Source organism: Podarcis filfolensis, assembly GCF_964270895.1.
Source record: "Podarcis filfolensis genome assembly, chromosome: 9".
Taxonomy (NCBI): Eukaryota; Metazoa; Chordata; class Lepidosauria; order Squamata; family Lacertidae; genus Podarcis; species Podarcis filfolensis.
The window spans coordinates 67,651,541-67,664,977 of record NC_139610.1 but is presented as its reverse complement, the minus strand read 5'-3'; the positions used below and the strand labels follow the sequence as shown (position 1 = coordinate 67,664,977).

General features: G+C 46.2%; 1 protein-coding gene across 1 annotated transcript in view; it reads left to right on the top strand.

The window, feature by feature from the left end:
* Nucleotides 1-13,437, top strand: part of SHROOM3 (shroom family member 3) — a 212,840-nt gene that overhangs the window by 17,741 nt on the left and 181,662 nt on the right. The gene's annotated exons all lie outside the window — the stretch shown is intronic.

The following is a 13,437-nucleotide window of genomic DNA, read 5'->3' as shown; positions in this document are numbered from 1 at the left end:
CGTTTAGTCATGTCCGCCTCTTCGTGACCCCCTGGACCAGAGCACGCCAGGCATTCCTGTCTTCCACTGCCTCCCACAGTTTGGTCAAACTCATGCTGGTAGCTTCGAGAACACTGTCCGACCACCTCGTCCTCTGTCGTCCCCTTCTCCTTGTGCCCTCCATCTTTCCCAGCGTCAGGGTCTTTTCCAGGGAATCTTCTCTTCTCATGAGGTGGCCAAAGTATTGGAGCCTCAGCTTCATGATCTGTCCTTCCAGTGAGCACTCAGGGCTGATTTCCTTCAGAATTGATAGGTTTGATCTTCTTGCAGTCCATGGGACTCTCAAGAGTCTCCTCCAGCACCAGAATTCAAAAGCATCAATTCTTCAGCGATCAGCCTTCTTTATGGTCCAGCTCTCACTTCCATACATCACTACTTGGAAAACCATAGCTTTCACTATATGGACCTTTGTTGGCAAGGTGATGTCTCTGTTTTTAAGATGCTGTCTAGGTTTGTCATTGCTTTTCTCCCAAGAAGCAGGCGTCTTTTAATTTCGTGACTGCTGTTACCATCTGCAGTGGTCATGGAGCCCAAGAAAGTAAAATCTCTCACTCCCTCCATTTCTTCCCCTTCTATTTGCCAGGAGGTGATGTGACCAGTACCTTTTTATAATTATTTGCACGTATAACCAATGGCCTCAGGGTGGGTTACACAAATGTCACAGTTTCTCAAACATGTGTCTCCGGCTCTTGTTGGACTACAACTCCCATTATCCCTGACCACTGGTCCTGCTAGCTACTTCTCACACTCCCCCTTATGATATAGTACTTGTCTTGGTGCCTAACTCTCAACTTACCTGCAGCCAAGGAAAATTTTGCAACCTTTGCAGTAATAAATACGTTATTGCCAGCCAGCAGAATAGAGATTTGCTCAAGGGGAGGTCGGTTGGAGAGAGAGCAAAGGATGTAATTGAGGAATTTTTGTCGAGGGGATGTATATAAAGGGCATCGTAACAAATAGCGTTGGATGTCCTCCACATCTCCCGCCTCACAGATGCAGAGTCTTTGGTACACGGGATGTGTGTGTGTGTGTGTGTGTGTGTGTGTGTTATTAAATCTTCCCATTAGATATATACACTGAAAACACCAACCTGTAAATGCTTTTCTAAGTGGTGCCAGCGTGAGATTATTGCTCCAGCCCAAAAGATGTTTTATATATTGGATACCAGGATGAGTATGCCATTTGGAAAAGCGAATGAAGGTCCCTCCATTTAGAGTCCAAATACTGTATTTTTCCATCTATAAGACGCCCCCATCTATAAGATGCCCCTATTTTGGGGGACTCAGATTTAAGAAAACGGGGGAGATGGCCCTGTGTATAAGATGCCCCGTAATTTTTGACATTATTTTTTAGGGAAAAAACCCAGTCTTATACACGGGAAAATACAGTAATTTTTTTCTTTGATGAGTTGTTTGACTCTGTTAGAGGCAAAATTTGGTAGGGAGTCCACATTAATCCCATAATAATGGGGAATCTTACTGACTGCGTTTGCCCAAGAGCTTTGGGGCATAGATTACAATTGCTCTAGGAAGCATTTTTTCGGGAGTCTAATATTACTCATGCCAGCTTCAGTCAGTATAGGGCTAGCGCTACATGCACACTGGTTTATAAGAAAATTAGCCCTGTTTCAGCTCTTAAAAAGGGGGCGGTTGTATCTTTGGGGACAATCAACAGTGATTTCAGGAAAGAGTTCACCACCACTTCTAACGGAAGGACATTACTATATCCCCAAATCTCTGAACAATACAATAATTCCGGGGCAATATTCTTTTGAAATACCTCAGCTGTGGGGGCAACTAAACTCCCCCCCTCCCGAACTTTGGAAAACCATAAAAAAAGAGTGAATTGAGTGAAAGGATTTCAATTTCGCTGTCGGCCTTCAATTCTGGATGAATAGGCCCCTGCCATGGCTGCCTATTTGGTATTGTATTTCTGCATTGTCTTAAATGGTTTTTATTGCATTCCGAGACGGTACAGTGGGATCCGGTTTGGCTCAGGACAAGCCAAGTTCCCCGTCCACTCCCTGGGATTTTCTGAGCTTCGCCAGGAGAGTAATTCCTCTTGCTCGCTAGTTCTGAACTGGAGCAACTGCTTGAAATTCCTTCACTTCAGATTCACTTCTAAGGGCGCAATCATGTCTTCCAGTCTGTGCTGCTAACCTCAGAGACCGAGGCAAACTGTGGGGACACGTCACACCTAACTAACACTGACAGCGTTGAGGTTAGCTCAGGACAAGGGCTGTAACTTTTCCTTGTTCTGCCGTGGCTCAGCGCTTCTCTTTCCCACCCCACCCTCTCCACATGAGAGGCACCATCACAATTGGAATAGTATGTGAAGGGACAATGGCAAGCTTTCCTTTCCGTACCAGGATTTGTGCGCGAGCGTGCTAATGAGGCGAGCCAGCTATCTGGGACCATTAAAATTGCACATGGGTGCAGCAAAAATGCACAAGCTATTCAAGGTTTTTTTTTTTATAACCACATGTGTTCTGATAAACAATTCAGCTATTTAAAGCGCATGGCATCTGACCGGGGGGTGGGGGGTGGGGAGGGGTGGAGGGAAAAAAAGTGTATTTAAGAGGGGAAATGCACCTTCATTGCTCCCTGAACCTCCTAAGCAGGTCATATATGTGTGGTTGGTTTTGGGATTTATTATGAGGGTGATGATGTCATTTGTTGGTCCTGGAGGCAGGATTTTAAGGATTAATCTATTGGAAGTCCTGGCATTGTCACGCGATGCATATAAAACCAATGAACCTGATACTTTACATGAGGGCATGGAGACTCCTTTGCCACAATTTCTGGCATTGATTCTGCATTGCACATGGCAGCAGCCATGCAGACCCAGGAAAGTTCATAAGGAAGGCAGAATGGTAATATTCATCGTTGCAGGTCTCTCCGCACCTCGATAATTAGATATATAATGTCTCTGAAAAATTACATCGCTATGATGAAGGTCTTCAGCTCAGTGAGGGAGCACGTACTTTGAATGCAGAAGCCCTCAGGTTTAGTCTGTTATTCCTTCTTCAGGAAGGAGTAAGAAATACTCTATGCTTTACTCCCCACCCCCAAATAATTTTTAATTGAGTCTTTTTCATAATACAATGCAATAAAAAAGCAGACTAATCTAAATGAAAACAAAAACAGAAAAGGGGGGGGAGAGAATGCAAAGTCCTCTCTCAAAGTTAGATTCGAACCCTTGTCTCACAAAAAGGTGTGGACCCTCAAAGCTCTCACCTTGTCGTTGTTTAGTCATTTAGACCATAAAGAAGGCTGACTGCCGAAGAATTGATGCTTTTGAATTATGGTGCTGGAGGAGACTCTTGAGAATCCCATGGACTGCAAGAAGATCAAACCTATCCATTCTGAAGGAAATCAGCCCTGAGTGCTCACTGGAAGGAAAGATCCTGAAGCTGAGGCTCCAATACTTTGGCCACCTCATGAGAAGAGAAGACTTCCTGGAAAAGACCCTGATGTTGGGAAAGATGGAGGGCACAAGGAGAAGGGGACGACAGAGGACGAGATGGTTGGACAGTGTTCTTGAAGCTACAAGCATGAGTTTGATCAAACTGCGGGAGGCAGTGGAAGACAGGAGTGCCTGGTGTGCTCTGGTCCATGGGGTCACGAAGTCGGACATGACTAAACAACTAAACAACAACAACAGAACCCCACAAAAATAGACACAGAGAGAGAGAGAGATGCACAAGAGAATACACAGAAGAGAATAATAGAAGTTGATTCCATGGGAAGAAAAGTCTCTCTTGCCACTGGAAGCTGGAATTGGCTAAACGACTAAACAACAAAAATTGATATCCCACCCATCTGACTGGGTCTCCCCAGCCACTCTGGGCGGCTTCCAACCAAATATCAAAAACAATACAGCGTCAAAAACTTCCCTAAACATGGCTGCCTTCATGTGTCTTTTAAAAGTAAAATAGTTGTTTATTACCTTGACATCTGCTGGGAGGGCGTTCCACAGGGCAGGCGCCACTACCGAGAAGGCCCTCTGCCTGGTTCCCTGTAACCTCACTTCTTGCAGTGAGGGAACCGCCAGAAGGCCCTCGATGCTGGATCTCAGTGTCCGGGCTGGATGATGGGGGTGGAGACGCTCCTTCAGGTATACTGGACCGAGGCCGTTTAGGGCTTTAAAGGTCAGCACCAACACTTTGAATTGTGCTCGGAAACGTACTGGGAGCCAATGAAGATCTTTCAGGACTGGTGTTATATGGTCTCGGCGGCCACTCCCAGTCACCAGTCTAGCTGCTGCATCCTGGATTGATTGCAGTTTCCGAGTCACCTTTAAAGGTAGCCGCACGTAGAGCGCATTGCCGAAGCTGGGCTCAGGGCGGCTAACATCAATACAACAGTACAACACAACACTCTAAAATCATTCATTATAAACTAATTAAAATCAAACCAATGCTAACCATTGGGCCAGAGCTCCGCGAAGATTGCAGAAGGAGGGAGTCAGGCTGTGCCCTGGCCAAAGGCCTGGTGGAACAGCTCTGTCTTGCAGGCCCTGTGGAAAGATGTCAAGTCCTGCAGGGCCCTAGTCTCTTGTGACAGAGCGTTCCACCAGATCAGAGCCACAGCCGAAAAAGCCCTGGCTCTAGTTGAGGCCAGCCTAACCTCTCTGTGGCCTGGGACCTTCAAGATGTTTTTATTTGAAGACCATAAGTTTCTCTGTGGGACATACCAGGAGAGGCGGTCCCGTAGGTACGAGGGTCCTAGGCTGTATAGGGCTTTAAAGGTTAAAACCAGCACCTTAAACCTGATCCTGTACTCCACCGGGAGCCAGTGCAGCTGGTATAGCACCAGATGAATGCGATCTCGCAGCGAGGACCCCGTAAGGAGTCTCGCCGCGGCATTCTGCACCCGCTGGAGTTTCTGGGTCAGCCTCAAGGGCAGCCCCACGTAGAGCGAGTTACAATAATCCAGTCTGGAGGTGACCGTCGCGTGGATCACAGTGGCTAGGTCAGGGCGAGAGAGGTAAGGAGCCAACTGCTTAGCTTGGCGTTAGCAATACAGAGTTAACTATCTACCTTGAGTGTTCCTTTGGCTGGGGAGCACCTGTGATAGATGGCTGGGGCTGATCAGAGTTTTACAGTCCAAAGCATCCGGATGGTGCCAAATTAGAGAAGGCTGTGGTATGCAGTGTTAGGGCGAGATGGGTCCATGGCCTGACTTGGGAGAAGGCCATTTCCCTGGAGCTCTTTTTGCTATGTGAGCCATTATCTGGTCTCACGGTTGTAAGAAGGGACTAATAGTCATTGTGGGGAGGCGGAATGGGGAGAGAACCAAATAGTTTAGCAGCAGAACAAAAAATCATGCTTCCGTAAGGCTAGAACATTCTGTTACACTGAACTGTAATGAGCTTTCCATGTTAGTCTTATTACGGTTGTTCTGAAATCTGGGTTGAGGCACAGCAACAACTCCATAGCACAAATAATAAAGCAACAAAAGAATTGCATAACAGGAATGCGCCAGCAGGATGGGGGGGGGGGGAAGCAACAACCCACATCAAATATATTAGCAAGCCTTTTCCCAAGACTGAGACGAATCTCTGATGAAATGCATCTTTTCACCTTTGAGACACTCTGGTTTCCCTGGCAAATGTTTGTTTCCTGCCTACTAGACCTCAAAGAGGCCTTGCCCAACTTGATGTTTTTGGACTACAACTCCCATTAGTCAAAGCGGTGCACCAAAACCAGTTTGTGAGGATAGATTTGCACTGAAATGCTAAAAAAATGTTCACAAGGAGTAATCTATTATGATGATATTGCTACAGAAATGTGGGGAGCTGAATTAAAGATTGGAAAAACAAGAAAAGGAGAGGGGGGGAGAAATGGACGGAGCTTTCCATCCCTTTTGAGAGTAAAAGGTAAAGGGACTCCTGACCATTAGGTCCAGTCGTGACCGACTCTGGGGTTGCGGCGCTCATCTCGCTTTATTGGCCGAGGGAGCCGGCATACAGCTTCCAGGTCATGTGGCCAGCATGACTAAGCCGCTTCTGGCGAACCAGAGCAGTGCACGGAAATGCCGTTTACCTTCCCGCCGGAGCGGTACCTATTTATCTACTTGCACTTTGATGTGCATTCGAACTGCTAGGTTGGCAGGAGCAGGAACCGAGCAACGGGAGCTCACCCCGTCACGGGGATTCGAACCGCCAACCTTCTGATCGGCAAGCCCTAGGCTCTGTGGTTTAACCCACAGCGCCACCCGCTTCCCTTCTTTTGAGAGTAGAACCATTGAAATTCATGGACTTGTGGTTGAGCTCTCGTCTCACTAACCATGAGCTGCAGCTAAGAACAAACTTTGGCTAGAGCCCATGGTCAGAACTGGATCTACGGCACTGTGGCCGGTTCCCCAATATGCAGAATGGAAGGTGAGAGGCGAGGGGGCAGTTTTGCTGAATTTTTGCCTTCTACAGGATACAGCTGAAATTTGAAAGACCAAGTTCTGCCACTGCCATGGTTAGAAACCCCCCCCCCTCTTATGCGGAGGTTATGTTCTGGGCTCCTGTGCACATAAGTGAAAATGCATAAAATGGGGAGCACCCTCTAAACTAAGGTTACCAGACGTCCCTGTTTCCCGGGGACAGTCCCCAGATTTACAGCTTTCCCAGCATTCACATGTACGTAGCACACAATAACTGTCTCCGGATTCATTGGGAAAAAATCTGGTAACCTATTATGTACTGAGCTGAATAGGATCCAAATTGCAGCAGTCTGATTGGTCCTAGAACAATAGGATTCAGAATGCAGCAGTCTGATTGGTCCTAGAACAATAGGATCCAGAATGCGGCAGTCTGATTGGTCCTAGAACAATAGGATCCAGAATGCAGCAGTCTGATTGGTCCTAGAACAATAGGATTCAGAATGTGGCAGTCTGATTGGTCCTAGAACAATAGGATCCAGAATGCGGCAGTTTGATTGGTCCTAGAACAATAGGATCCAGAATGCAGCAGTCTGATTGGTCCTAGAACAATAGGATCCAGAATGTGGCAGTCTGATTGGTCCTAGAACAATAGGATTCAGAATGAGGCAGTCTGATTGGTCCTAGAACAATAGGACTCAGAATGCGGCAGTCTGATTGGTCCTAGAACAATAGGACTCAGAATGCGGCAGTCTGATTGGTCCTAGAACAATAGGATCCAGAATGCAGCAGTTTGATTGGTCCGCAGGAGCCATCCAATCCAACTCCAGGTGGAAGTGAATCCTCAACCTGATTGGCCTACAGGAGAATCCCGGAATTAGCCAATCACATGGGGCCCACTGTGTAAATAATGTATATAAAGCAGACATTTTGGGGGAACTTCCATCCCTCACTACTATGAGCTGAATAAAGAGCATGAAATACACACTCGACATCGAGTATATTTCATAACCTTAATCTAAACATCCTTTAAATGCCCCCTCTGCTGCTCTCTCTCCAATGTAGACCAAAAAATACTGTATCCAAAAATATCCATAACTAGCGTTGAAGCTCTGGTGGAGTCTGGAAGACGTGCAGGGAAGCAGCTGCTGCTGCTGGCTTCTATTCCACATATCAGCTGTTAGGCGGGGAGGCTGAGCAGCCTAAACAAAGCCCCACTGTGCCTCCAGTCTCTTCAGGGCTTCATCCGTCCTCATTGACGTCCTCTTTGGGCTCTGGGAAAGGTCTGCTCGCAAGCCACAAGGACTCTCCAGCTCTCTCCCGCCATTTCTGGGTTTGAATTGAATTATTTAGTTACATATGCTATCAAACCTGAGTGGGTTTTGAATTATGGTGCTGGAGGAGACTGGAGTCCCATGGACTGCAAGAAGATCAAACCTCTCTATTCTGAAGGAAATCAGCCCTGAGTGCTCACTGGAAGGACAGATCCTGAAGCAGAGGCTCCAATGCTTTGGCCACCTCATGAGAAGAGAAGACTCTCTGGAAAAGACCCTGATGTTGGGAAAGATTGAGGGCACAAGGAGAAGGGGGCGACAGAGGGCGAGATGGTTGGACAGTGTTCTCGAAGCTACCAGCATAAGTCTGACCAAACTGCGGGAGGCAGTGGAAGACAGGAGTGCCTGGCGTGCTCTGGTCCATGGAGTCACGAAGAGTCGGACACGACTAAACGACTAAACAACACCACCACCACCACCTAAGTGGGGGGACGCCTGCCGCCGCCGCCAGTTCTAGGTTGTCTGTAAGATCAATATGGCAGAAGCACAGGACAGGCCAATGAATGTGCATTTACTCCAGATACACCACCTTCATTCTACTAGGAGCTATGCCAAGCATCTGTAAGCTTTGAATTGCTGCAGCCAAAGATGTGGGGGTGGCAGGCATCCAGCTGTTTTTGGAGGGCAGGGGTGATGGAGGGGTTGCCACACCAAGTAGTCATTAATGGAGCCAATTTGGTCCAAAGGTTGTGTTGGCTGTTGCCGGGCACCTAGAGAAAGCCACTTCTGGATCTAGTTTATGGAAAGCAGTAGCTCTGAATGTTGTTATGAATGACAAGGCAGCCAGAGGAACAGCTGTCCCTGTTCCAAGATTACCATTGCCTCTCTCAGAGCATTCCTTCCCCGTGCTCCTCAAATGGCCTTATTCTGCATGGGCACACAGCCTGCAAAGCTGTTTGGCAACTGAGAGACTCAATTAGAGATCCAATGGTAGCCAAAAACCCAGTCTGCATCATGGTAATTAGCTAAAGAGTAGCTGCTGTTTTTCCTGCTCTCTCTTTAACAACGCGTCCAGGACAAAATGCATAATATTTGAGGCATGTGTGCAGAGGTGGCAGAATCAGCTTTATTACTGCCAAGGTTTATTATTACAGGTTTAGTACTGCCAAAATCCTTTTGAATGCCACGTCTGCAAAGTATTGTCTTTTGCACAAGTTGCAACAGCACCTGATGGGCTTCAGCAAATACAAGGGAAGCAAGATAGCGAAGGTGATCTGAAGTTTACAGCATGTTATTCCTTGTAGGAAAGCAGTGACAAACCTAGACAGCATCTTAAAAGGTAGAGACATCACCTTGCCAATAAAGGTCTGTGTAGTAAAAGCTATGGTTTTCCCAGTAGTAATGTATGGAAGTGAGAGCTGGACCATAAAGAAGGCTGATCACCGAAGAATTGATGCTTTTGAATTAGGGTGCTGGAGGAGACTCTTGAGAGTCCCATGGACTGCAAGAAGATCAAACCTATCCATTATTAAGGAATCAGCCCTGAGTGCTGACTGGAAGGACAGATCCTGAAGCTGAGGCTCCAAGACTTTGGCCACCTCATGAGAAGAGAAGACTCCCTGGAAAAGACCCTGATGTTGGGAAAGATGGAGGGCACAAGGAGAAGGGGACAACAGAGGACGAGATGGTTGGACAGTGTTCACTAAACAACAACAACATTCCTTGGAGGAGAACTACTTGAAAATGATTTGCTGACGGTACTTAACTCCGAGTAGGCTTGCTAAGATGTATAAGTCTGAATCCAGTGTGGATACATCTTATACATAAGAGCCAGTGTGGTGTAGTGGTTAAGAGCAGTGGACTCGTAATCTGGTGAACCGGGTTCGCTTCCCCGCTCCTCCACATGCAGCTGCTGGGTGACCTTGGGCTAGTCACACTTCTCTGAAGTCTCTCAGCCCCACTCACCTCACAGAGTTTTTGTTGTGGGGGAGGAAGGGAAAGGAGAATATTAGCCGCTTTGAGACTCCTTCGGGTATTGATAAAGCGGGATATCAAATCCAAACTCTTCTTCTTCCTCTTCTTCTTGAATCAGATAAGTGCTAGAGATGCAATGTGGTTGAGATTATGTTCTTATGGGAATGTTCAGGGTAAAACAACAACAACAAACCTATGGTTACGTGAAACATGCTCAATAAACACACAAGACGTAACCGGCTGTACTTTTGAATAAATAAGGTATACTATTCATGGTATCAAATTGTAGATTTCAACGGAAGTTTCATAAAGTTCAATGAAAAAAGCAGAAGACCCAGTGGATCAGTTCATTCTTTAGTCAGTTCATGCATAAGGTCCATACATGTATAAGTATCTATTCCACCTGTCTGTTCATAGAGTCCATTAATCCAAATGAAAGGTCATTACAGTTCCACAGAATCCTTTCACAGAGTCTAAGACAAGGATTTCCGGAATACAGTGGTACCTCGGTTTAAGTACTTAATTCATTCCGGAGGTCCGTTCTTAACCTGAAACTGTTCTTAACCTGAAGCACCACTTTGGCTAATGGGGCCTCCTGCTGCCGCTGCGCCGCCACTGCACGATTTCTGTTCTTATCCTGAAGCAAAGTTCTTAACCCGAGGTACTATTTCTGGGTTAGCGGAGTCTGTAACCTGAAGCGTATGTAACCCGAGGTACCACTGTAATGGAATACTGAATGGTTTAGTTTATGTAAAACATGCAGGGATTTATCTTGTGCAAAATGAACCATGGAAAGAGAGGAAGGGAAGTCACTGATATTTTAAGGTTGTTTAAGTGAATATTTGAAAATGTAAAACAGAAAATTTAATAAAAATTGTATAATAAATAAATAAATAAATAAATAAATAAATAAATAAATGATAGTGAAGGTGATATAAAAGGCAAAGCCAAATCCTTCATCATCTATTGAAATTACAGCACGAAGGGGTCGAGAGAAAGGGGTGTATGCCTTGATAGTTGACAAAGGGTGTAGCTCAGTGATAGTTTGGCATGTAGATGGTCCCCAGATTCATTCCCCAGCATCTCTAGTTAGGGCTAAGAGATGAAATACTGAAGAGATGCTGCTGGTCAGTGTATCAAAACCCAGCTAGATGGACCATTGTTGTGTCTCAGTCCAAGGCAGCTCCCTACGTTCCTATAGAAGGACACAGTCTATTTATAATACCACTCAGCACTTCCTTAAAATCTATGGTCCATGTCCCTCCTGTGATTTATTGCAGTTATGGAAAAGAGTAAAGTCCCCATTGAAGCCTGCTGCCCTCTCTTGGCCAGCTTTCACCTGGACCTGGCTATAAGAACAATTGGCTGGAGCCAGCACAAGAGACAGAAGCGAGTAGTAACAATAACAAAGTGAATTGCTCCTTCTGGTGGCTTCCTTGCCAAGCTCCAAGCCTGGTGCTTTTTGAAATTCCCGACCTTGATTTCTGTTCGGACTCCCAATCTCCAGTGACCTCCCGGACTCCCGTGTTGGGTGACAACGTTATAAATCAGAGTGGTGAAGACATAAAATCTAACTGGCCCTCTCCTTTCTGTGGGAACAGCATATGCGTTCAGAATTTTGTCCAACAGAGCTCCAACTCTGGACATAAGGTGGCAGTAAAGGACAATGTTTTAACCTTGAAGAGTTAAAGCTCTCTGTCTCTTTTTTACAGGATTTTTCCTTTTCACTTCCGCTCAAAATATCTGGTGGAGAAGGAAGGTTTTCCACAGGTGCCAAAAAAAAAGGCAATAGAGATGGAACCTGTCTGATAGGGAACATGATGGAGTGCCAAAGGTAGCTTTTAAAGGACTGGTTCCTCTTTATTCCCATGCTTCCATGTGCCTGTCTGTAGCAACATGTCACACAAATGTCGGTATGGGAGTAAGCGGGCCAGAGAGACAGCAAAGAGACATATGGCCCAGGGCTTTGGGTGCCTCCTGGTGAGCCGATTTTCCGGCAGCGAAGGCTCCCCACCTACTGTGCTTGACACAACAAGCAAATGCTGTTTATCCATAGGAACGTTGCCATAGGAAACAGCCAGAGACCTTTAACCTTCCGATGCTAGCAAAATGCACTTCTAGCCAATATATATGCAGATCAAAAAGACCATGATTTAGCGATAAGCTGGGGTGCAGAAGGTAATTATTTTACAAATAAACTGCAAAGTGTTGCAGCATGAAGCATACCCTCCAGGCGCCCCCATTTTCCAGGGACAGTCCCAGATTTATAGAAGCTATCTAGGTTTGTCATTGCCTGCTTTTTGGGAGAAAGGTGATGACAAACCTAGACAGCATCTTAAAAAGCAGAGACATCACCTTGCCGACAAAGGTCCGTATAGTTAAAGCCATGGTTTTCCCAGTAGTGATGTATGGAAGTGAGAGCTGGACCATAAAGAAGGCTGATCGCCAAAGAATCCATGCTTTTGAATTATGGTGCTGGAGGAGACTCTTGGGAGTCCCATGGACTGCAAAAAGATCAAACCTATCCATTCTGAAGGAAATCAGCCCTGAGTGCTCACTGGAAGGACAGATCGTGAAGCTGAGGCTCCAATACTTTGGCCACCTCATGTGAAGGGAAGACTCCCTGGAAAAGACCCTGATGTTGGGAAAGATGGAGGGCACAAGGAGAAGGGGGGCGACAGAGGATGAGATGGTGGGACAGTGTTCTCGAAGCTACCAGCATGAGTTTGACCAAACTGCGGGAGGCAGTGGAAGACAGGAGTGCCTGGCGTGCTCTGGTCCATGGGATCACGAAGAGTCGGACACAACTAAACGACTAAGCAAAAACAACAAATCCCAGTTTCTGATTTGATCCCAGAATGTCCCGCTTTTCCTTAGGACTTTCCTATTTTCATTAGAGAAGTGTTGGAGGGTATGGAGTTATCCAATCCCCAAACCCTCCGAAGGCAGCCCTGTATAGGGAAGTTTTTTAAATGTTGCATTATGTTTTTATATTTGTTGGAAGCTGCCCGGAGTGGCTGGGGCAGCCCAGTCAGATGGGCAGGGTGTAAATAATAATTATTGTTATTTATGGAATAGGACAGCCCTATTTTCATCAGAGAAATGTTGGAGGGTATGATGAAGCACTTCTGTTCAGGGTTCCAGGCAACCAGCATGCCCTATTTTAAAATACTTCATTCTATCTTGCTCCAGATCAGCTGATAACAAGCTTCCTAAGATCCCGGCAAAAAATGAAACTGGAAGGTCAAAGTATTATGCTTAGTTCCTCCCCTCCCCTTCTCCAAGTCTGGTGTCTCCAGGACTGGCCTGGCCTGCATGATCTCTGGACCTGGCCATTGTTCCTAAGCATAATTCTTATCCATGGGAAGCATTATATTGAATATGCCTTCTGTTCCCTTTGGCAAATACTTCTTTGCAATTACGCTGCAGAGCAAATGTTAACACATTGATAAGCGTTGTTGGCAGAGTTGTGCGCTTTGGGGAAGGAGGTTGCTGAGGGAAGAATAAGAGATAGGAGCTGCCGCAGAGTTAACGAAATCCCATGGCTTTGCATCACCATGATAACCACCAGAACCCGAAAGGGATCGAGTTTGCAACACCTGGTGATGTGTCAGAATGGAATTTGTGGAATGAACTGCAGGTGAAGCCAATAATTGACGAGGGTGACATAATCTCCTGCATGGAAATTATCTATGCATAAAATAAACGTAAGCTTTCGTGAAGCCAAGGGGCCCTTAATAGGATTTTCCTCCTCCTTTAAACTACCTGTTGCCTCT